Raw genomic sequence first — 26,488 nt, forward strand, 5'->3', positions numbered from 1 at the left:
AATATGCAAGAAATTACAAAATTGGACAAATGCCTTTAAAAATTATGTGTGCATTGTATTCAAGAAAGATGATATGCTTTTTTAGAAACTCTCTTTTCAGAATTTTCTGTAAGTGACCTAGCAGCAATTATTTTACCTGATACATGCTGTTTAGAGTGTTTCTGTGACATGACCTGCTACAATTGAAGAAGCCACCCTACAGAGGCACTTATCATCACAACTGTCATGTTTTCCTTTTTGCCAGGGATTTTAAATCTCACCACAAAGTCAACCCAGGAATCCCACTGTGGCTCATGTCTTGCGCTCTGTGCATTGCTCCTCTGACATTCTGAGCAAGACCAATCAATCAATTTCTTCCACCAGGAACTGAGTGGTCATGACATCACCATCAAGTTTAGCCCTGTTCTAGAAAACCAATTGAGCTTGACCAAAATGAGCAGCAATTTATTTTCAACCGGGGAGGCTCAGTCTCTATAGGGTTTTAAATATCAGATACTGCTGCTAAAGTTGGGTCCAGGAGTACCTCTACCGAGCCAAGAAGGGAAGGGTAAAGGAAGATCAATGTGCTCATTTTCAATAAATCACTAGATTAATCCAGGTGGGATTCTGCAGCTGTGGGTGGAAAGCAAAGGAGATCATTATTTGTATTTAAAAGTGCAAAAGTAAAATCAATTTTTTAAATCAAGTTTCAGGAGGACTGACTGATGGAAGGGTAGATATATAGAGAACACTATAAATTCCTGGATTAGAAAAGTTTTCCCACCCTTGCCACTCATTAATGTCAACAAACTCCACATTTCTGAATTCCGTTTGGATGCAATAGTCAACACATTTTATACTATTAGTAATTCGTTTAAAAGGGGCCTGTGCTGCAGGCTGTTTATGAAGAAATCAGTCTCATCAACCTTTTCTTAAACACTCTCTTTTTTACCTATAATGTCAATATGAACTAATAAAACCCTTTGTTTGTATATATGCGATTGGAAACACTCTCAGCACATGCAATTATATTACTTGGGCTTAATAAAGTCCTCAGGCAAAAGAATATTATGCTTGAATATTAAATTTTCCAAGAAAAATTTTGAACAGGAGCAACACTAATTATAATGCTTAGCAATCCCTGTATACACAGACAAACATACACACACACACACACACACACACTCACGTACATACACACACACACGTATATATTCTTTGCTAGGACAATTTCTACAAACCAGTATCTAAGAAATAGTCAAAATGTCTGAGATAGTTGATTATCAAGAAATATTTAGTGTGGCAAACTTATTTGCTTGTGGTCTCTCAAAATTAGTTTAAATACACTTCTATGTAAAAGTAAAACATTTAATTTCTACTACATGCATCAAAGGGTGCTTGGCCATCTGAATAGAGGTAAAAATACAGCAAAAAATAGTAAAATCGAAAGAAATAGCAACTGTGTAATAAGTCCTATGCAGTCAGAGCAGAAGTGATTGGTGTGATATGAAATGGTCAGGAAATTTTGTGAGATTTGAGAACAATTTGAAGAACATCTTTCAGTATTAGTAGAGAAAAACTGATAGCATATTCCATGGTATAGTGAAAGTTTGAACAAAGATACATAGATGAGGGGCACCTGGGTGGCTCAGTGGAGTAAGACTCTGCCTTGGGCTCAGGTCATGATCCCAGGATCCTGGGATCCAGCCCCAAATTGGGCTCTCTGCTCAGCAGAGAGCCTGCTTCCCCCTCCCCCTCTGCCTGCCACTCTGCCTACTTGTGATCTCTCTCTCTCTCTCTCTGTGTCAAATAGATAAAAAAAAAATCTTAAAAAAAAAAAAAGATACATAGATGGGAACAAAGATCACATTTTCCTTTAAAAGTGTCTTTAGAATTCCCTGAAGCAGTGTTTCTCAAAGGCATAGCTGAAACCAAAGTTTCTGGGATGGCTATTGAAAAGATGCATCTTTGGATTTTGACCCAGACCTCTTTGATGTGAGTCCAAAAATCTCTGGTGATTATCATGCACACCACATTTTGTAAACCATCATACATGGATAAAGTGTAGCCAGACGTGAAAACTACTGTCAGTACACAGTAGTCAGTACTGGCACTCCCTTTCCAAATATGATGGAAAATCACAGAGGAAAAAAAAAAATGCTCTCTCCTGGGCAAAGACATATCCAAGTAGTTAAAAGCAAAATTTTAGAATTCATCTGACCTTAGTTTGAATCTTAGGGCAGTTTTCCTCTTCTCTCTGGGCTCACTCTTTTTTTTTTTTTTTTTTCTCCTTCTCTTTCCCTTCCTTCTTTCCTTCCTTCCATCTTTCCTTCCTTCCTCCCTCCCTCCCTTCCTTCTTTCTTTCCTTCTTTCCTTCCTTCCTTCCTCCCCCCATCCCTCCCACCTTCCCTTCCTACCTTCCTTCCCTCCTTCCCTTTCCTTCTTTCTTTCCCTCCTTCTTCCCTTCCTTCCTTCCTCCCCCTATTTCCTCCCACCCTTCTTTCCTTCCTTCTTTCTTTTCTTCCTTCCTTCCTCCCCCATCCCTCCCCACCTTTTTCTTCCTTCCTCCCTTTCTTCTCTCCCTCCTTACTTTCCTTCTTTTTTTCCCTCCTTCTTCCCTTCCTTCTTTCTTTCCCTCCTTCCTCCCCCATTCCCTCCCACCCTTCTTTCCTTCCTTCCCTTCCTTCTTTTGCATTCCATTAGATTATTTCAAAGGCAGGGATCATGTCAGATTTACAATATTCTCAGCACCTAGCTCAATAAATTATTATCGTATAGAGATGGTGACGATATTTCTTACTAATTAAATGAAATGGTGTTCATCTCATTGGTTATTTGTAGAAAACCATCAAATACTGTAGCTAATGATTCAATTATAATAAAAAAAAATCAGCCATTCATTCTCTAACTGTTTACTTAGCTTTCTGTCCCCAGCCTAAGTTCTGGGTTTGTAAAGATAAGTAAAATCCTTGACCTTAAATATCTTACTGTTTTATGAAAAACAATGTCAAATAAATGAGGAACTTCCTTTAAAATGTGATAGAAAAAAGAGTTCAATGTAACATGGAAACTTCTAGCTTAGCTGGAGTAGTGAGACAAAGCACAGAGGAGTCAGAGAAGACTTTTTTGAGGATTTGACATGACATCTGTATTAGTTTCCTAGGGCTGCTGTAACAAATTACTATAAAATAGGTGACTTAAAACAACAGTATTCTCTGGTTTCTGGAGGCCAAAAATCCAAAATCAAGGTTGGGTCATGCTCCCTTTGCAGGCTTTACAGAAGAATCCTTCCTTGTAACTTTCTACTTTTGGTTGCCTTCCAACAATCCTTGACATTTCTTGGCTTGTACCTGCATCATTACAATCTCTGTTTCTACCGTCACATGTCTTTCTTCCTTAGGTGTATCTCCATCTGTTCTTTCTTCTTCTTGTAAGGAGATTAGTCATTGGATTTAGCCTCCGGACCCCACACCTGCCAAATCTATTATGACCTCATCTTAACTGATTAAATCTGCAAACACCCTATTACCAAGTAAGGCCAAATTCTGACCTGGTAGACATGGATTCTAGAAGGACACTATTCAACTCACTGCAAAATCTAAACAAGAATTTTGAACTACAAGTAAAGTTTGATCTGACCAAGAAGGTGAAGAACAACTTACCTGTGATGCACAGTGCATTGTCAATAGTGGCCTGGCCATAGAGACACTCTGTTACTTTATAGTCACCACTGTCTTTACAGAAATTTTAGGCAGACCACTTTTTGCACTTGGGTTTGCAATCTATCTTTTCCAGCTCCTGGATGTTCTATCTCTGTCAACCCACTCTGGAAATAGGGTCAGGTCTAGTATGGATACCAATAATCTCTCCAACCTTCATGCCTCACTGGTTTGAAAGAATTGTTTTGCTTTCGAGACTCATGAATCCTTCCTTGTAGAAGATAAGATTTGGGTTGTAATTCCTCTCCAGGATAGAAGATACCTGGCTTTGGTTTAACAAACTGAGGTCTTTTCATAACTTCATCGAACTTGTTTGTATCTATGTCTCTCCAAAACCAGTCATAACAAGATTGATGCTGGTCTGCACTTTACACCTCTTACAGTGATATTAATCATGAAGAAAGTAGAGGGAGGGCTTGATAGAGGTGAACAAAGAACTGTGGTGTCTATTAAAAAATGACAGAAAGTAGCTTCTGTGCTTCAGTTGCTTTTCCTATCTTCTCAATCTTTTCAGCAGAAACAGCCAATACTTTTTTTTTCACTCCTATTTCTAGAAAATGAGCCAGAAAAGAGATTCATTTGTTTTTTAGCTTCAACAACTTTGAAGACCACACTTTCCATATATGATTTATAGGATCTACTGAAAGAAACCCCTTATGACCATGAGAGTATCCTCCAATGATTTGGTTGGGATTACTGCATTTTTCTGGCACTTTAACCTAAACTTGAGTTTAATAAGCTATGCCCTACACCTTTCTGGAAAATAATACTGCCTGTCTTGTTGCCTTTATTCTGTAAGTCAATGACATCTTCATAGGTAAAGTGACATCTGACCTCTTAGTCACCTATTCCACTCGAGGAAAATGGCACGAGCAGAGTTAGACTTTGTGCAACAGGAATAGCACCTCTGAGAAGAAAACAAATATCATCTCAGCAGACTTTTTTTGCACATTGCATCGTGAAATAATTTTAAAATTTTAGTTCAGTCTATATTGTCTTTATTTAGATTGGCCTGTTTCCATTCCTGACTCTTCAATAACTGTGGACTAACCAAGCAAGGGGAAAGTCAAAAAAGTGAATTATATTCGCTTGTGGAAGAGCTAGTATGCAGGCAATAAATAAGAGCTAGTTTATCTGAATATAAAACAGGATTAAATCAACGAACTTGGTAAAACAGAATTTTAAGTGGCTCATTCTTCAAGTGATATACTAAAATTGCTTCCAACGAGAGTGCCTATATGTATTTATTTTTAAATGAATATCACCATATTCTCATATTTGTATGCATTTTGGATCAGGTACTTGTTGAACATTTAAAACAACTGCTTTAATGTAAGAATATTAAAGAATTTGATAAGAATATCATCTTTTGTTAAAGATTTACACTTTTTGGGAAATATTAAACATTAAATACAGTTATATTACACAGAAGCACCTGCTGCTAAACCAGTAGCTAAAAGCAAGAAAAACAGCATGATTTTCTGGTTTAAAAAAAAAAAAAAAAGTTGATGTAGAAAACAGTCAAGGGGCATAAACTAAACACGAAACATTACATTTTCTGGAAGATAATGATTTTTAGATATTTTACATTATATTTTAATATTGCATTAGAGAGAAGATATACTCTCATGTCATATTTGAAAAAGTAAAGATATATACTTTCTGCAAATGTAAATACTATATTTCATTTTTATTCTAATTATATCTCTGTAGGCATTTCACCACTCCATTAATTTTCATCTTAATGACAACATTAGATACACATATGCACTTTACTTTCATGAAAAGCAAAATAATCCAAAGTGAAGATTAGAGACCTTTGATACTGACTAAGCAGCCCGTATGAGTTGTTGCTGCTTGAGTCTTAGCTTCATCTGTTGAGAAGCATGTAATACTTGAGTATGAGCCTGGGCTTTAGTATTGGCTGTTCATCAAATGGATGACTTTAATCAAGTTAGTTAGTATGTCTTTACTTCGGTTCCTCATCTGTAAATAGGAGGAATTATAGTACCTACTCCACTGGATTCTTATCTAATGAAAATAGTTAAGACCTGCGTAGGCACCATGTTTAGAATGCCTTGTTGTAAGTACTTAAGACATGGCAACAATTATCATTACCTACAAATGGAGATATTAAAAAGTTTTCTCAGATAATTAAACAACATAACATGTATACAAAACCCATTACAGAATCTAAAGTGATACAAATGATAATTTATTATTACAGTACTGCCAAATAAGCGTCCTCTCTATTGTTCTCATAGGCCATATGGGCTACAAGAAGTCTTCTAAACTATCAGTCTCAACTTTAGAGCTCCTGTAGTTACTTTGAGGGTACACATGAAATCAATTTACAGAAAGTCAATGGTTGTATAAATGTATATTATTCTCATAACCTACATCAATAGTTTGTATAGTTACACTTATTTATTTATTTATTTTTGGTATTCATACTAGTATACTTGTTCCAAATGGAACAGATATTGTCACCATTTTAAGGAGAGAACACTAAGGAGTTGAGACATCAGAAAACTATTCAAGATTATTCAGGCACTTTGTAGCATAGCTGGAAGTTAATGCAAGTTTGCCAAATTCAAGGTCAAGAGATTGCACTTTAAGAAAGAAAAGTCTTGTCACTATTATATTTAAAGCAACATGGCCAATTGAAGTTTCTTTCCAGAAGAACACTATTTCAGTTATAGAGCTGAAAGGTAAGTGCTGACAGGATCTATTTCTACCAAACCTGATGAAAAAATGATTTCTAGGATTGCCAACGTATCACTGAAAGCTTTCCCTGACACCTGATTTGTCTAATGGATGCTTGATGATTATTTACCTCGTGGCATAGATAATATTTGCGTAAGTTTCCAGTGAAAATAAAATCTGTTCAGCAGCCAACCTGCCCTAAACATTTTATCTTTATTATATCTCTGTTTTCTTTCTAAATTTAAAATGTGTACTTCATCAACCTTCCTTGCCCACACACAAGCTCTTTCTGCGTAGGCACAAACCCTTTATAGGGAATAAAGCAGATATAAATAAATAAATTAATACATGAATAGCCTGTTCCCTGTATAATTTCTTTTCTGTCATCCTATTATATTGGTTAAGAAGCATTGCCTTATATATGTTGTCGGACATAATATTGCAAGATATTTCCAGATTGGAATCAATTTTTCTATTGCACATGGTGTTTTTTAGTGAAATGAAGCAAAGTGACTACTTGAAGAAGCTATATGTTTGTTATTACAGAGAACCAATTAAATTCCACTCTGTAATTAGAATTTTTTAAAATTACTCATTGCATATATGAGGTTACTTTTTGATGTTAATGCAAGTATTTGATTTAATTATGTAAGTAATTTTGCTTACTAGTTGCAGAGCATCAAAAGAAAAAAAATAAAAAAATGAATTTTCTTTTATGCAGAGACCACTTTTTCAAAATTTTTAAGTTCCAAAAAGGAAACTCCAAGCTTGCAAATGGTGTTTTTCATCAGCTCATTTGCATTTATTATTGGATAAGATTGTGATGAGAGCCCCTGAAAAAAAAAAAAAAAAAAAAGAAAGAGAGAGAAAGAGAAATTTCTAGGGAAGTTAGACTTGTAGTTTTTCTTCTACTGTTGTCCATGATGTACTTTTAGGAACTTGGCTTCACAGGCATATGTAGCTTTAAAAAAGGGCTGGGGCTGGGAGCTCCATTCACTCCTTTGTGACAGCAACTGGGACCTGAATTCAGAGTTTAGGCACTTGGCTTCAGATTAGAGATGTATTAGGCAGACTTGCATTTCAGCTAGTACCCATCCCTTTGTGTCCTAAAGCCTTAGCTGTCAGTTTTAGAAGGAGACCAAATTACTGATCTTTGCCTGAAGGAGAGTGATTTTTAAGACACTGATAGAATGTTAGATTTACCAGAGTTTTAGATTTCATTTTTTATGGTATATTATAGACTTCTTATGATATATTACATTATAGGCTTACTTATATTCTTTGGTCAAGAAGCACAGCCATGTAGTAAGCTATATGGTTAACCTGGTTATTTAAGCTTCTACTATATGAAAATCCTGGATAAAGACACCTTGGGAATGTATTGACAAAGCAAGAAACAGTGCAGCTCTTGATGTCTCCCTACCTTTCTATATGTTGAGGGCAGATTATGATAATGTGTGATCCTACTTTAGTTTGCTACTGGTCATCTCCTTATTTCTCTTAGAAAATAATAGTGAACTCAGCAAACCACTCTCTTTGACAGTTCTCTGGATTGCACAGGGATCTCCATTAATGCAGATGTATCGGATAGTTTACTAAAGGATCCAGTTAGATACGGTGGGGCATTTCCATGAAATTGTTTATAGATAGTTAGAAATGTACTTAATGTTTTAATGTTTTAAACTTTATAGTAGGAGACTACTATAAACAATGTTTAATCACAAACTGCTAGGAACAAGTTTTTTTTTTTTTTTAATTAATACCTAATGTTTTATTTTAAGCTTAACTAAAATTGAGGGTACTGATTGCTGTTATTTACTCACAATTACTTAAAACCAAAACCAAAACCATTATTGAGATATGGTGTATATACAGTACTGTTCATCTGATTAAAGTATATGATTTAGTCATTTTCATTTGCCTGTTTACTATTTTAATAATATGTCTACAAAGTAGAGCAGCCATCAAAACAATCTAATTCTGGAGCATTTTTTGTTGGCACAAAATCCCATCACTTCCCACTCTCCCTACTCCCCCAGCCCTAGGCAAACTGATCGAATTTCTGTTTCTGTTGATTTCTAATATTTCATGAAAATGGAAGGATGCAGTATGTGATGTTTTTGTGACTGGTTTCTTTGATGTAGCATGTTTCAAGTTCCAATTGTTTTGCAACATGTGTCCGAATTTCATTTTTGTTACTTCCAAGTCATAATTATAGAGATATACCTAACACATTTCATTTATCCATTCAGTAGTTGATGGACTCTTGAGTCATTTCCACTTTTTAGCTTTTGTGAATAATGCTTCTTTGAACATTTGTGTCCAAGTTTTTGTGTGGATTCATGTTGCCATTGCTCTTCCGTGTATATACCTCAGGGTGGAATTGCCGCATCATGCAGTAGGTTTATGTTTAACAGGTTGAGGATGGCCCAGCTGTTTTCTAAAGTGGTTGCACTTTTTTGCATTTCCCTCAGCAACACATGAGAGTATCAAATTCTCCACATTCTTGTCAACATTTGTTATGTTCTGTCTCAATGATTGTAGCAATCCCAGTGCTTATAAAGTGGTTTTGATTTGTGTTTCCCTAATGACTAATAATGTTGAAAGTCTTGTCATGAGTTTATTGGTAATTGGTATATCTTTGGAGCAATGTCTATTCAAATTCTTTTATCCATTTTTAAATTGGGGCACTGTTCTTATTGTTAAGTTGTAAGTGTGTTGGCCTTGTTTGGGTAAAAGTCCCTTATGAAATATATATGGTTTGTAAATATTTTCTGTCATGCTGTCAGTTTCTTTTATTTTCTTTATGGTATCTTTTGCAGAGTTAAAGTTTTTCTCACCTCCTTAAACCCTTGCCATGCTCCCAAATAAATTACCTGTACTGAAATCTTTTGCTCTGGTAATGCTTTTGAGGGAATTGATCTATGATATATACCATTTAAAAACATTGATAAGGTAATCTTGTGAGGCTTATTAAAAAGAAGATGAAAAGACTATCGGATAGAATCTTGGTATCTTCCTTTATTTTCATTCAGTTGCCAGTGTTTGGTTTCATTCAATGATTAAGCTATAAATTATAACAAATCCTTATTTGCTGATGCCAAATGATTACATGTTATCCGTATTTATATGTTACATATCTTGTATGTTGTATATGTTATCCATATTTACAACCTAGCAAGAAAGTTCTACATTTAGCTTGAAATTTCTAATACATTTTTCCTGTAAGAAATACTTTTTTTATTATTGTTGTTGCAAAGAGTATTATTTGTAACCTTGACCATTCAGATTAAGGAGCTGAGTGGTCTCTCACGACTAGGAAAACTACAACCACAGCCAAACAAAATTGTAAAGCAACACATGAAATTCTTGCCTTCTCTCACATTTCTACAAGTTCACATGGGAAAAAAAATTTGTGGTAATTAAGAGTGCATCCATCGCAGCACCAAAGCGTAATAGCCTGCACATACTAAATGGTCACTAAACCTTTGCTGCATAATTTTTAAAAATATTGAAAAGAGGTCTAGTAGTTGAATGAGGCAAGGGGATTTAATTAATGTAATATCAAAAAGGAAATCAACTTCACTATAAATAGTTAGCAATTGTTCAGGTGACATAACCAAACTCTCAGAGCAGAAACAAAAGTTACAAGATAAAACTTGACATATCAAGAGGTCATTTTAATTTTTCATGTTAAGGTTTTTCTTTCAAAACTGGACGAGACCCCCAAATACATAGCAAATATGAAAAATCTGAACTCTGGTGGTTCTTATCCCTAGCGGACTGATAAAAGGGGCAACAGAGTTATCCCAAAAATAGGTCAAAGGGAATTGAGGAGTGAAATGGTTCTGAATGACCAAGAAATTTGTTTGATAAACTTCCAGGCCTCCTGAAATTACCAATAGATACTCACAGAAAAATAAACTCAATGATTTTGCTTTCGGATTGTGTTAATATCTGTTAGTGATCTCCCGTGAAGATACTAGGAGATGGAATGGTGGAATGCATGTATGGCGAGGCTCAGCAGCTCTGAGGAAATTTACACCCATGGGGCATGGGGAAATTCCTGTGCTCAGATATCAGGACATGAAAATCCAAAAGCCCAAAACATGAAAGAAGTGAAAACCTAGTCCATTTGAGATTATGATTTTTTTCCTTTACATGTTCCGGGCCATTTTGTAGAGGGAGTACTTGTTCCTATAAAGCAGATGAAAAGCAGACTGCTTTTATCATAAGCACATCAAAACCTACAAATGCTTCTTAATGCACCTTTCACTTTGACTGATAATCCCCAGCCTCTGAAAATTTACGTGAAAATAAAGTCAAGAAACACATTTTTAAAATGTCCCCTTTAGGTTTCAGGAATATTTACTACTCTGAGCTCAGAGTTCTGCAGTAGCATATAATTAAATGGGGCTTCTAAGTTCTGAATGACAATATCATATTGAATTCAGAAAGGAATACTGTCAGCAAAATGTAGATTATTCATTTTGTGAATTCAAGGATCTGATTTGAATGAAATGCTTTATAAAATGTAGAAAAGAGGAGGCGGATGAAACAATTGCAAAATCTGATGAATTATACTGTTTGGAGAATTAAATTTTTAATGTTAACTAAGAAAAACTGGTGAAGCTAATATAGTCTAAAGAAGAACACTATCAAAGATTCTCTTCCAGGCAGAATGCCAGACAGCTTGAGCCAGCTTTCTGCAGCAATACCTTCAAGTTTTATTTAAATTGAAATAAAGCCTGCCATCTTAGCTTTAGCTGGCTCAAGGAAATGCACCAGTTTCTTGCTCAATTCCAACATTAGACCTGCAATCGCATCTAGTGATATATATTTACAAATGTGTGTGTCGTAAGTTGTCATAGCTTGCCAAAAATTATTGTCAAAACTCATCAGTCAACTGAAAGTAAAATAAATGAATAGATATATTAATGATTAAATTAATAAATAAGTAAATAACACCAGTAGACTCACAGTTCATTTGCCAGAAATAATTCAGTTGAAAATTGAAACATCTGGAAATAAAATGGAGGCATCATGGAAATTATATGGACCTAATTAGGGTCATCTGGACTTATTCCTTTAAATGACACTTTTTTTTAAACTAATAAGATAATAAATAATCTTTTCTTCAATTCAGTTCTTAATGTCCTAAGGGATGAGACTATGGAGACCCTTAAATTATCCAAGTAGATTTGCATTTTGAGAATATTTCTAAAATTCTTTGTATTCATCCATTCTTTATTTTGCTTAATGATGGGCCTTACTTCTTAATAGAAGAGTCCTTATACTGTTTCAAACAAATGTTTTTTGTGTCCATAAAAATCATATATTCGTAAAGCCTCACATGTATTAGGCACATGTGTGGTTATCATATCCCCTTTACTACACATATTATTAAGATGTCACCTCTTTACCTTTTAAGAATGAACTTACTTTGCCTTTAATTAAAAAGGAATGTACGAACAATTAAAAAAAAAAAAGAAACCACAGGCTCGAAATGGAATCACTTTTTTATCAGGCCAAGTAACCAAACCTGGGCTTAATACCTAACTATAGTTTCAACCTCCTCCAGAACTAGATTCTTTTTTTTTTTTTAAAGATTTTATTTATTTATTTATTTATTTATTTATTTATTTATTTATTTGACAGACAGAGATCACAAGTAGGCAGAGAGGCAGGCAGAGAGAGAGGAAGGGAAGCAGGCTCCCCACTGAGCAGAGACCCCCCCCCAATGCAGGGCTAGATGCCAGGACTCTGGGATCATGACCTGAGCCGGAGGCAGAGGTTTTAACCCACTGAGCTACTCAGGAGCCTCCAGGACTGGATTCTTACCAGTCAGTCAGATTTCCATCAGCCCAGTGAGTTAATCTGTCACATTGCCCTTTTCAGAAGAGATAATTTGCATAAACTCCCTGCCCTTTTACCCCTAAGGGAAAGTTACCTTGCCTGAAACAATCCTTTCTTTTGTTTTGCTAATAATCTCCTCCACTCACCCTTTCCAGTAATATCTTTCTGTTTTGTACAACTCCTTGGAACTCCAGTCTACTTGCTAGATGGGATATTGCCCCATTCTTGAATGGCTTAATAAAGCCAGTTAGATCTAGATTTAGATCTAGATTTTGGTTAGATTTAGCTGAATTTTGTTTTTATACTTTATGCTGTCAAATGTGCTATATGCATGCTGCCATCAAAGTGTATTTCCAGAACGAGAGGGTTTTAGCTATTATTTTACACTGACAGCAGAATTAATCCAGATTCTAAATAAAAATCTCAATTCCCTTGAAAATTTAACTTTGATCTCCATATGCTTTACTAAGTACTGGGAAAATAATTTTAATTATAATTTTTCAAAATACAATATAACATTTTACTTAGATCCTTTTATACGATAACCATATAGATCATTTCAATAACAAAACCAGTAATTATTGAGTATCTACCATGTACAAAGCAGTATGCTAGTTGATATGGAGAGAGTTGATACAAACATCAAGCACAGTTAATCCTCTAAAGCCCTCAAAATCTAGTAGGGAATAAAAGACTTGGAAAGCAAACTAAGAGCAAACTAGAAATGAAGAGGAGGCAGCTCTATACTCATTGTCCTCCTCTCCCCCCTTCTCTCCCCCTCCTTCTCTTCTTCCTTCTTCTTCTTCCTCTTCTTCTTCTTCCCCTTCCCCTTCCTTTTCAGAATAGTATCCTGAAAGGAATTAATTTGGGAGCCAGCTCCTGAAGATCAGAAAGACTGAGAAATGGGTATAGAGTGGCAGAAACTGACTTTTGTAGGACAATATTTTGATATTCAAAGAGACCTGAATAGAAGATGAGGAACAAAATTAGAATAACTCATTTGGGATAGAAGAAAGATTGCAAATAGAGAAACAGTAGCAGAAAAACTGAAGGGAAGAAACAAGTTGCTAGGTGATAGCCAATTTATAGAGTGACCCACTTAACTTTATATGAAGGATTTTGAGGTATCTTACTGAAAGTATGACTAGAAGAATGAAGTAGGTATCATAATACAGAACATAGAATTCAATGACCCACCTTTTTAATGTGCCTTCCCTTATGGCGCATGTTAAGAAATTGAAACTACAATATCCCAGAATCCTTTACACCTAGTTTCAATATCCAGATTAATTCCCTTCATATAGATGCACTTACCGTTGATTCTGAACATGAAAATTAATGAGGCTTTTCTCTCTCCATTGGCTGTTGCTGCAATGCATGTTCATTGAGGCACTGGGCATTTCTGTAACAGCGTTACAGGGTCAAGTTACTAATTGTGGGTGTCAAGAGGCAGTTGCCGCGATAATAGTGATAGCTCTCTAATTCCTTAATTATAGCTATAAAAGAGCTCTCTCAATTCTTTCTGATACTGGCAGAGGTGGTATCCCTGATGGGCCATTTCTGTGGATGGTGCCAAGACTTATGTAACTTGGAGGCTCATGGTGGAGCACACAATTGCAACTTTTCAGAAATATTTGTGAGCATCTAATTTCTTGTATGAAGTCACTTTTTATTGTTATTTACCTATTTATTTTTAAAAGATTTTATTTATTTGAGATGGAGAGAAAGAGAGAGAGAGCATTAGCTGGGAGGAGGGCTGGATTCCCGGACCCTGGGATCATGACCCGGGCTCAAGGCAGATGCTTGGGCACCTAGGTGGCTCAGTGGGGTAAGTGCCTGCCTTTTGCTCAGGTCATAATCCCAGTGTCCTGAGATCAAGCCCTACACTGGGCTCGCTGCTCAACAGGGAGCCTGCTTCTCCTTCAGGCTCTCTTGTGCGTGTGCTCTTTCTCTCTGAGTTGAATAAATAAAACCTTAAAAAAAAAAAAAAAAGAAGGCTGATGCTTAACTGACTGAGCTACCCTGTTGCCTCTGAAGTCACTTTTTATATTGATAAATAAAGTGGTTTATGCTGTTGTTCCTAAGGTCTATATGATCAACAGTAAAGAAAAAAAAATCGTTGATGTTCCACATTTTTTTCCAGTGGGAATTTTGGAAAACCATGCTGGAACTCTAGCCGCTGAAGACTAGGGTAACTACTGATAATATTGGTATACACCTTTATAGGGTTCATCTCTATCAAAGATTTTGGCTAAATTGATTATTCTTTCAGTTTTAATCCTATGGATTAAATAGCATGCCGTTTCAGTGTGCAGTATTCTATTTCAATAATCAATAATGTTCCACACAATAAAGCCTTAATGTTTTAGAAATCTCAGGGAATAAGACTTCTAGCCAAAAGATTTTTCTGGGTAGCCAAGGATATTTGGTCATTAGAATATTATGTATTTACATATGTAGGTACAACACCTATTATCCGATCACATAATGAACCTTAACATTGTTGAAAATAGGAAAAAATATTTTTAAAAATTCACAAAATGAGAATCTCAAAATTCAGTTTCAGAAATATACATGCTACCCACTTTTTAGCACATGTATCATCCTTTGCAAATGGGTATTTATTTTTACATTGCTTTATTACTTACATTCTACTTTTTTTAAATTACTTAAATTCTAAATCTAAGTTGTAAGACTTGGACCATGTCTCATGTTACATAATAAATATGTAAAATTAATAACTATATTTTATTTGCAGTCTATTGTATTGTTTTAAACATAATAAATGATACTATGATATTTCTGGGATATTTAAATTTAAAGTACTTCATAGATATTGTTTGAATTATATAACCCATATGCATCTATCTGCCTGTGAAGTAAATATGTAGATGTGATAGAGTATTCCTCAATAACTCAGGGACAGCCTATGAATTATTATTATTATGACATACTATAGATAGAGATAAAGGCAGTACATGGCATAGGAATCAGTGTCTAATGATCTGACTTCTCGAAAAAAAATCTTTCATCTCTTACATTTCAAAGAGGATTCTTCTTCAGTTTTGACCTTAGGGTTTGTTAGTTTCTTAGCATCATTCAAAACATCTTTGAACTCTGAACAGTAATTCAATATACTGGAGGCACCCCCCATTTTGTATATCTGCCCTCTATCTTTTTTTTTTTTTAAGATTTTATTTATTTATTTGACAGAGAGAGAGAGAGAGATCACAAGTAGGTAGAGAGGCAGGCAGAGGGGGAAGGGAAGCAGGCTCCCTACTGAGAAGAGAGCCCTATGCAGACTCAATCCCAGGACCCTGAAATCCTGACCTAAGCAGAAGGCAGAGGCTTAACCCACTGAGCCACTCAGGTACCCCTGCCCTCTATCTTTTTAACACTATACATTATTAATGAGGAATCAGGAGTTATTGACTTTTTTTTTTTAATGTTTACCAGTGAGTCATCAGGCTTATTCAATGTCATGAAGATACCTCAAAGTAAAATAGCAACTTTTACTTTTCATTCCGTTAAAGTCAGATTAAAATATTCTGCTTGGTTTCAACGACAGGCTTTCACAAACTTTCCTAAGCTTACCTTGTAAATTAATGCTGAAATACAGTATTGGAAGAGATATAGCTGTATGTAAATTGCAACCTGCTAACAAACCAATCACAAGAAAACTGACTAAATACTTTTATATGAGCACCAGACCTATATTGTATTCTTGTTTATTTTCTTTGTTAAACTTTTATTTTGAGATGACTTCAAATTCACAGAAAAAGTAGCAAGTAGCAAGAATAAGGCAAACCTTTTTATAGGCAATGTCTTTTATCAGATTGTTAACATTATGTCACATTGGCCTTATCATTTTCTGTATGTAATTATGTGTATCATTTTTTCTTGACCATTCTAGAGTAGTGTACTTTTTCTTAAAGCAAGGACAGTGTCTTCATAACTACAAAGGATTATCAAAATTAGGGAATTACCATTGATATCATACTATCATTTAGTCTAATACTAGACCCCATTTAAATTTATTCAGTTTTCTCATTTGCATCTTTCAGAAATTCAGGATCCAATGGGTTATGATGTGTTATGTTCACTATTTATTTAGATGTACCCGTTGTCTCAGATTTGGCAGCAGAAAGAACCTTAAATTGAACCCTGCGTCCTTTGATATTATATCATGATGATTCCTCTTATTCTTTAATCATGACCTTTCTTTTAGCACAAAAAAAATATTCTAGGGATAGCTTACACTTCTCTTAACCTAGATCTGGAATCAGCCATTTCTCCAAGAACTTTGGCTTCTTTTATTGGAGAACTACATTTAGAAACTGATCTATAGGTGATAATTGTGTTCATCCATGCTGGAGTATTATCGCTGCTGGGGCAGTCTGCAGGCAAAGCTGGAAAATAGGAGTCTGTGTAACCATATCCACGTGTTTGCCTGTATCAACTCTACATGTATATTTATAGATAAATCTGTTAAAAAATGAGTTCACACAGGTATTCTCAATATTGATTCAACTTCAAGGATTTTTTTATTCTACCTTTCTCCTTTCCGTGTTTGTTACTCTCTTCTCCAGCTCTGGGAAACATGACTCCCATGATCCCCAATGTAATGATGAGGTCTCATGACTATTCTAACACTTTAATCAAAAGATGGAATTGGTTAATTAAAAAGACAAAATCTGTCCACTTGCTCTTTTCCTTCACTTTCTCTGTGGCTGGCATTAAGGCTTGAGGGTTCCATGTTCCATAGGAATTGGGTGGAGAGTATGGTCAGCCTAATGGGCTATATACAATCAATATTGAGGCCCACATGGTCAATCCATATTTACTGAGTTCCTATCACACAGAAGATGTTCTGTGAGATGTTCTGGGAAGTGGCTTAGATCTAACTATATTCATGTGCGTTTCCATTTTTATTAGTATAATTTAACCTCATTTTGGTAAATGTTAAACTTTTTTCTTATCTGTCTTCTCATCAGTCATTCTCTTCTGACTCTTGTGCATCATGATGTCTGTTCTTATGCTACTTATAACCTTCTTGTTCTTTGATGTCAGCCTGTGTGCTGGATAGCACAAAATCACAATCATGGTGGGGCACTGCCCAGAGCACCTGAAAATGGTCTGATCCTGGTCCATGCTTCTTACCTACATATATTCTTAAAATTAGATTGAGGAGAAAAGTTTGATTAATAATATGTATATATATATGCACACATGCACACATCACAAGCCCCAAAGAAGGAACAAAATGATAGAAAGAAAGAAAACCCTCCTGTTTTTCCAAGTTTGTCATGCCAGGCTGTTGTCTGTTCCTAACAGATGTATTCATTATTAGTTCCTTAACAATTTCTGGGCAATTTTGTCCATACTTTATGCTCTTCCTCCACTGTACTCAGGAGAAATAAAGCTCTGAATTTTGGTAAAAAAGTTGTATTTTCTCTCTCCTTGGTCTTCTTATTTCTTCCTCTTTCCATCTGCTTTCTTCAGTTCATCACTATTATCCATGGCCCACAACTTGAAGTAGCATATTTCTTTTGTTAAAGCAAAAAACAGACATAGGAGCAGCTTGGGATACATGACTAGAATCATTAAAGCATCACTCCTACTGTGAAATCACAAACACATGCTTATGACCAGAATCCATCTCATATTTGTTTGTTTTCTATGTGATGCTGTCATTCCACCTGTCACATAATAACTTTTATTTACATATCTATCACATGTCTATTTATAGTAGTAGTAATGAAGCCAGTAGGGGAGGGATCAGGAAAATGCTTTTCATGTTTTTGGAATGGAATTTTATTTTTTTATTTTCTTTGTTGTTAATTCTTTCTAATGGTACATATGGACTTATCTTTTATCTGTTTAAGCCCAGATACTGACACACTACCTAGAAGAGAACCTAGTAAGATCTCAGGAAATACCAAATATTTCATAAATTACTGGATAGGTCTGGATTAATATATTATTAATTGTCTTGATAAAAATTATTTCAACACAGCCCAACATGGTGGAGTAAATCAAACCAAGAGTATGTTCTGGAAGGATCTTGTTAATATTAGAAGGGGAAGGAGCAAGCTTGGAACTGAGTTTCTATTCACATATAAAATTTAATAAGTCTCTCTAGGGGTGCCTGCGTGGCTCTGTCAGTTAAACTTTGGACTCTTGATTTCAACTCAGATCTCGGGGTCATGGGATCAGGTTCTGAGTTCAGTCAAGAGTCTACTTGAGGATTCTCTCCCTCTTTCCCTGTCCCTTCCCCTGTGAATGTGTGTGCCCGTGCATGTTCTCTTGTCTCTCCTTCTAAAATAAATAAATAAATCTAAAAAAAAGAAAAAAACTATAAAAGAAAAGAACTATATTTCTGGCTCTAATCCCTGAGTCTTTAGAAAAATATCTTCTGGCTTTTTAGATTAGTGGTCTCTGGTTAAATTTTTATCTTTTTACCAGATTCTTATTTTTGATGGTTTCATTTTTCCTTCTGTATTATTGTAAGAGCTTTAGGATTGATCCTGGAGAGCCTCCATTTCATTGGTGAAACTCTGGGAGTAGGATACAAAAAGGGACCTAGATTTTTTTCTAAAACCAGATTCATAGAAGATACTGTCTGGTTATTTTAAGCCCCAAAGCAATACCTTTAAAATTTCATTAAAGGTATTAGGGTAATTTTTTTTCTTTGTAATAATTACCTAGTTAATGGAATTTTGCTTTTTAATAAGGAGCTATAATCCCTATAAATTGTTGCATTAAATGTAATAAATTTTAATTTTCTTTTGATAGAACTGATCTCATCTTTACACATATATTACTAAAATACTGGCTTAAAGATGATATTGATCCATAATAATATTTGAAATCAGTGTACACAGACTCCAGAAATGGGTAAAAGAATAGAATAAGTCCTCTCCCTATCCCATTTCTAATCCATGCAATTGAAAATAACTAAATGTTCATTTTATAACACAGACCTAACTCACCTTATTTTAAATTCATTGTAGGAGCTTGACTTGCAAGACAAAATTCATAGAATATTTTAAAGTCCTATTGCTGTGGAGATTTATGCAAATTCCTTATGGAAATATAGACACAACTTTCCCTTCATCAATAATGATGCATATTTTCTTGTGAACTATATGCTGGACCTCACCATCACTAGATGAGACTTTTCCAGTGTAGTCATTGTATAAAAAGCCTTGGTGACATTTCACTGAAAAAAATAGCCTCATGTTAGTTTAATGTTTCAAATGACTTTAGGACTTTTAAACAGTGGATTTGGGCATAGACATAAAATTCTTTCTTTTCTCTGTGAGGGTGAGATGTGTAGCAGGAGTTGGAAATTAAAGTAAGTTTTAATAAACATAAAGTAAGTTTTAATAAAATAAAAAATAAGTTTCTTAAGTTTATTAAGAAAACTTACTCAGATTAAGGACCCATCAACGACAGGAACAACGGGGTTTTCACAAGACTTATATCTAAAATGCATGGTGGTAGTGTATGTTGACTATTCATTTTCCACTCTAAATTAAAGTTATGGTTTTGAACACTAGGGAATGTCAGTGAATGAAATAATCAGCAACAAAATAGGAAGGGCCTTGTTCTGCAAATCTTTTCTCAAGTGACTTTTGGAATAGAATCTATGCAATAGAATTTTTTTCCTTTTCTTTGACAAGGGAAGGAAAAGAAAATATAAACTTTAAAAATTATCATATTAAAACACATATGACAAACACCCTCTTTTTACTTACCAAAAATATTTTTGACAGGAGAAGGAAAGGACTGGAATCTGTGAGGGCAAGTAGACATGTACATTTTAAGTTCTATTATACTGATTGATTTCATAAAAGTAGCAAGCTATTTCAGAATTACACACTATTCACTTATCTCCTTGTATTCTTCACCAGATGGCACCCAGCAAAAGAGGCATGCCATCAATCATCCTATGTCTTGCCCAGTGCTTTTCCTGTCCCACTTTTCTCATGCCTTTCAGCTCCATTTGCCACTGTGGCATCTCTGCATGTCTGTGTGCTGAAACAGTCAGCTGCCATCGCTTGGCTTCCTTAGTCACTTGGCTTAAACCTCAGTCTCTCTCCTTAAGAAAAGCTAGGCACCACGCATCATGTCCACATGCTCATGTCAATATGCATAGAATTTGGAAAAGGGGGCATTGGTGCTGAACTGTCTCTCCATTTTTTAACAGGAGTCCTTTGGTCTATAACAATTTTCAAAAAGTTAGGTTTTCTGGTGCATCTTTTCTTGATGCAACTTAATTTGATGGTTTGGTTCAATAAACTCTTGCATTCAGAAGCATCTCCAAGATTTTGACAATTCGTACCAATTAAGTTCAGATGTGTCACAAAGTGACCCATCTGACAGGATCTTGTCAGTGGTTTGACAACAAGTTGCTCCTGTTGCATGAATTATAGACATGATAAGTCCCCAAAGGGGTCCTTCTAAAGGGCAATAGCAGCAATGTAGTAGAAGGATAGAACATTTAAATTTAAAGGAGAGAGACATTAACTTTCACTAAATTAACAAATGTCTACACTTTTTTGATTACTAATAGGTATTAGTTTGCACTTAGGAACTTATTCTATCTGAGTGAACAGATGCTACTTCGAAATGTTAGTGCATCCAAGTTGAAAAATGTCATAACCATAATATTCTAATCATCTTTTGGTTGGAGGAGAGGGTTTGGTCTATTTGAAAATGAGTTAAGACACATTAGAGACTGGACTGTTTACAGTAGTAAGAAGATACTTTGCATAACCTGTTCCTTTTAACAGATGATGCATTTTATCCTACGTTGGCCTGCTTGTGAGACACAGTGGTTTGGCTTTCTTTTCTCTTTGTCAGGAACCGTGAGTACTGTTCATTTTGTTCTTACCACATTCTCCCTTAAAATCCACATTTATGTGTATAAAGGTGCATCTATATAAGACACAGGCTCAATGCAAAATGGGAATGTTGGACCCCTTATCCAAAAATTACTGACTTTTAAGATGACAACAGAGTATTAAACCAAACACAGGGCATCATATCCTTGTATGCCATATTCTTTTCTCACTCCAGTTTAAAATCTTTGAAGACAGATGTTTTCTTCCTTCTTTTAGTTGTTTTGAATATTATACAGGAATATACATTAAAAATCAAAATGTATCAAAGAACATATAATGAAAATTGAGCTACTTTCTTTCCCAAAATCCTTATCAGGGCGTGTCAAGGCATGTCATTTTCAACAGTCTTGCGTGGGCTGTACCTTGTGCATAATGTCCTTCCCCTTCATAGAAATGAAATAAATATTTGTTGGTTGTTATATCAGACTCTGTATTCTGTATCTAGCGGCAATAGCAGCAAGTCACTGACTGAGAAAATGCTTGGCAGTTAAGCTGGAGAGGAGACCTAAATATGCACTTTCATTTAATGAGTGAACACAGAATATCAGTAGTTTTCTCTTAATACTAATTGTGCTCATTTATAATGCTCAGTGAAAATTAATTTTAAGAGATACTAATTATTATTGTACCCACATAGAATTCACTGTTGGCTTCATAATGGGACTTGTTTGACAAAAATCAACTGAATTGAAAGTGTATTTGGGTTCCCGTAACCGTGAACCTGATTAATTTGCATTAGACTGTTTGCTTTAGATTAGGTTAAAATAAAACACACTTGAAAAGTCCTACTATGTAACAAAAATTTAATTACATCCTCAAGACATCCCCATGTGTTAGGGTTTGTTATCACAATCTTATAGACAAGAACATGAAGTCTTCGAAAATGGAGGGAACCAGCCCAGGGTCATTGAAGCAAGTAAATGATTTCTAAGCCTGTACATATTATACTTCTTACACAATTCCTTGACTTTTCATGTTACAGAAAACTGTAAAAACAGTTCATCCAATAGTTATCTCAGTTATTCACTTATTATAAACTTCCTCAGTAAACTGGTAATTGTACTACTCAGAAAATTGTGTCTCTTGTATTTGGAAAAAAAATAGCTAATTAGAATTCATCAATGCTAATGAAGTGAGTGAAAGGGGGAAATCAGCACAGCTAATGTGTAAACCTGAAAAATAAAAACAGAAGGAGATAAAAAGAAATGACCGGGAGTCCTGCCTGTGAGCAATATTTACTTATTTATATGCCAGATTTATATTGTACCTTGCTTCTGAAGAGCTGGTGTAAGATCTTGCACGTAGTATGCTTTGAAAGAGAAATTTGTAAAATCAGTCTGGGCTTAGAAGTGGATAACCTCAAACAACATATTCCAAGCACTTGGTGGATGTGCAACAGCCCACTGCTACCCTGAATGGATAATTAACATTTACTGAGCAGTTAACACATTTACAGGTGTGTTGCATGTGCCCTCTCTCTCTCTCTCTTTTTCCCCTTCCTGTTAAAAAATGAAGCTTTTAGTGGTGATGACGTGGTGTCCGGACGGGTATAGTTAAAAGGAACAGTGGGTAATCTGTAGTCTTTTCTAACCAGAGCACATGCAAAGACTACCCATTATTTCAAGCCCTAGGGGGATAAAATGAACTTTTGCATCATTTCTGAAGTGTGAAATGAGAAATGTGTCTTTGGCAGTATTTAGATTTCTAACCACATGAAGGATTGTAAGTGGGTTTGTTTTTCTTTTTCCCCAATGTAAAATGAGAAGATGGTGTGATTTCAAAATACTTATGTCTGGGCAAAGGGTTGAAAAATAGCATTTTTTCCCCCCTCAGGTTGCTTTTATTCCCAAATGGACCATTTCTTTATTTACTTACATATTTTCTTTTTTTTTTCAATGTTTACCATATGCAAAACCACGAAGGTAAACTGAAATATTTTAAAGGTATGGCCCAGACCTCAAAACAAAGTAAGGCAAAGATGAGTAGAAATGATCACAGGAAATGCATATGGTGGTGAGATGCTATTTGAAGCAGGAAAGATGGACCATATATGCTATAAAGGGCTGAGTATGGAAATAAGTAGTCTCGATGCCCACACTGAAGTACCTCTTTGCATTCTTCTAGAGAAAAGATAATCTTATAGAGAAGTCACACACACACACAAAATTTGGACAAGCCATCTTTCAGATTTCTGATGCTTTCGTGAAGGAATTTAGACCTAAGGGGACATGGGCAGGAAGGTGTAAATACATTGTTCTATATGTAATTATACCTGTAAGCGCAAACGGGCCATCCAACTGACATGACTCTGGAGAATTGGTCTTGTTTATAATTATATACATTTTCTCTCTGAGAATAACTTAACAGTGCTCATTCTAAGATGGATTCTATGCCATTTGGTTTCCCATTCACCTAATATTGTTTATTCTTATGTGATACAGTACTTCAAATCCTAAAACTAATTTTTCTTTGACACTAACATCTAATTTACTTGGGAAAAAGCTATTGTCACTTATACTCTATTCCTTTCCTTCTCAGCGAGTCAATTTATTCTAAGAAACATTGTTTCAGTATCAAGGCAAATAAACTATGATAGAGCTCATTATGTTTTAATCTTTTATTACTGTTAATGCAAACAGTAGCGCATAGGTTGCTGATGAAAAAAGTAAGATGTTTCTCCCAGCCTTTGTAAGAGTGTTCTGGGAATTCTTTTATATGTCCAGGAATTCTTCTATATGTTCAGGGAAGACAGAAATAATATATAAAAATCAGATTTAATCTTCTTAAAATGATAATTAATTTCTATCTCTTCCTGCCTCAAAAAATTTCCATGTCTAAGTAAAGTTCACAGAATAAATCTTGGGTTCCTAACACTGGTCGTCAGCACTTCTTGCAATTTGATCCAAATCTGGTAGTGCTATGCTCTTTTTGTTTGTTTCTTTGCACATAAGCTCTAGGCTAACTGAGCTCCTTGGTGGACACCTGCTCCTTTCTGGAATATGGTCCTTCCATATCTCCTTATGTTCAAATTCAATCTGCATTTTTATGCCCAGATAAAATTTCAACTCATCACAATCCTTCTATTTATCTCTGCTTTAAATAATCTTGCCTTCCTCTGAATTTATGTTGTACTTCATCCAACTTCTTTATGACATTTGTCGCTTTCAACCCCGTTTATAATAGCTTTTCTTTTGTTTTTATATAACCCTGAGAACACATTATTTATATATATGTTATTTTATTCTCTCTCTCAATAAGTTCAGTGAGACTCATGTCTAAATTTGTCAGTGTATCTGACATAGCAGCAAGCTATTCGCTTTGTACTTAGAATGTATGCAGTAGATAATTTTTAAGTAAATGAATGAATAAAGATTGATGTTATAAATGAATAGACAGGTTGCAGTTTAATGATCTTCCAAAAGTCACAGATGAAATCTGAAGAAGTGAAAGTAACAATTTCAATTCAGTATATACAACAATTCAGAAAACGTCCATGGAAGTAAATATTAATTCACTAAATATTCTACATGAACTTTTGACCTAGTATGGACCAATCATCATTTTAGGGGGAGATTCAATATACCTCCGCTTCCCTAGCCTTAACTATGATTTTCACATGAAGGTTGTTTCTTTATTGCCCTAAGGATTACATAATATATGGAATTACTTGAACACATAAATGTATAACTTAAATATTTTAGAAAGTAACAGCTCATATTTGGAGGTTCAAAATAGCCCTTATTAAGATTTTTGTGGTTTGACTTTTTTTCCCCATTTTTGTATACATCAGCCTCCTCTAGAAATATTCCAGTCTCGAGAGAAATACAAAGCTATTGGTATTTCATTTCATCTAAACCACAGAATCCTTGACATTTGGTGGAAAAGCTTATTTTTTTAAAGGTGTCATGCCCTATTTCAGTTACATGTTTCATTACAACTTGTTCCTTTTTTTTTTTTTTTAACTTTTTAGTGAGAAGAACGGAAATGGTGCTTATTCATAATTAGGGCATCACAGAGACTATTTTATTGTCCAACTTAATAGGTGAAAGTAGAATACCTGGAATTGCCCTTTGCTGTTATTGCTCCTCGTCCAGTCCAGTTTTTCCACTACCTCAACTTGGAAGTAACAAAATGATCCGAAGTGTAAGACAAAATTCTGGTGCTACAAAATAGCACCAGGAAAAGTATTATTATTTTGTTTATTGCTAGTAGTTGGCATGGATTTACCAGATTTTTTTTTTTCCCCTCACAGAATCTTTCATCTCTCTCCTCCATTCCCATTCTCGGTTTCCTAGCTTTAAGATATAGATGAGATATTAGAAAACAATAGGTTTGACTTTACATTTTATAAATTAAGAAGCTGGAGCCCAGAGAGGTGACATGAACTACTTAAGTCACACAGTTCTAAAGACCCCTGGTTCATTTTTGAGTGGGTGTATTGATTAGATGGAAAGTTGGTTGGTTACCAGTTAATTGAGAATAAAGAGGCAAAGCTACTTGGGTTTATGTCAGAAAAGAAAAAAAAGCTGGGAGAAATATGGAAGATTTTAGAGATTTTAGGTTTAAAAAAGGTAAAATGAATCAAGGACATGGTGAGAGTTTGATCAAACATAAATAAATTTTGATTAAAAGCATAATGACTATCATTTACCCTAGCTAATCAATTCACACAGGGGAAAAAATACTTGAGGAAAAATAGGAGAGTAATTGTAGATGGAGACATATATAGACTTTGTAATTTTAATTCAACAAAAGGAATGGGAAGGTTTGGAAATGACATTTATCCCAGATGAAAAGATGAGGTCCTAAGAGCGTAAGAATTTGAGTCATGTGTTAAAAAAATGTACTTTGAGTCTGGATCATTGCGGATCTGCTTTTTCTACTCATAGATTCTGTTCAGTGCATAATTCATGTAGTTTTATATACAGAGTAGCTCATCTTTTCTATCCACTGGGTTCGTTTCCCAGAAGTATCATTCACCTAGGAATAATCAGAAATCTATTCTGATGGCATGCACTTTTTGGCTTCATAACAAAACAACAGTGGGGAGGTGCCTGGGTGGCTAGTCAGTTAAACATCTGCCTTTGGCTCAGGTCATGATCCCAGGGTCCTGGGATTGAGCCCCACATTGGGCTCCCTGCTTCGTCCTTTCCCTCTGTCCCTCCTCCCCCAACTCATGCTCTCTCTCTCTCTTGCTTTCTCTCTATCTCAAGTAAATAAATAAAATCTTTAAAAACAAAAAAACAACAACAAAAACTGCAGTCTTCTATCTCTTAAGAATCTTCCAGAGATATTGAAAATAGAAATGGGGGCCTCTGG

The sequence above is a fragment of the Meles meles genome, chromosome 1, assembly GCF_922984935.1.
Source record: "Meles meles chromosome 1, mMelMel3.1 paternal haplotype, whole genome shotgun sequence".
Classification (NCBI taxonomy): domain Eukaryota; kingdom Metazoa; phylum Chordata; class Mammalia; order Carnivora; family Mustelidae; genus Meles; species Meles meles.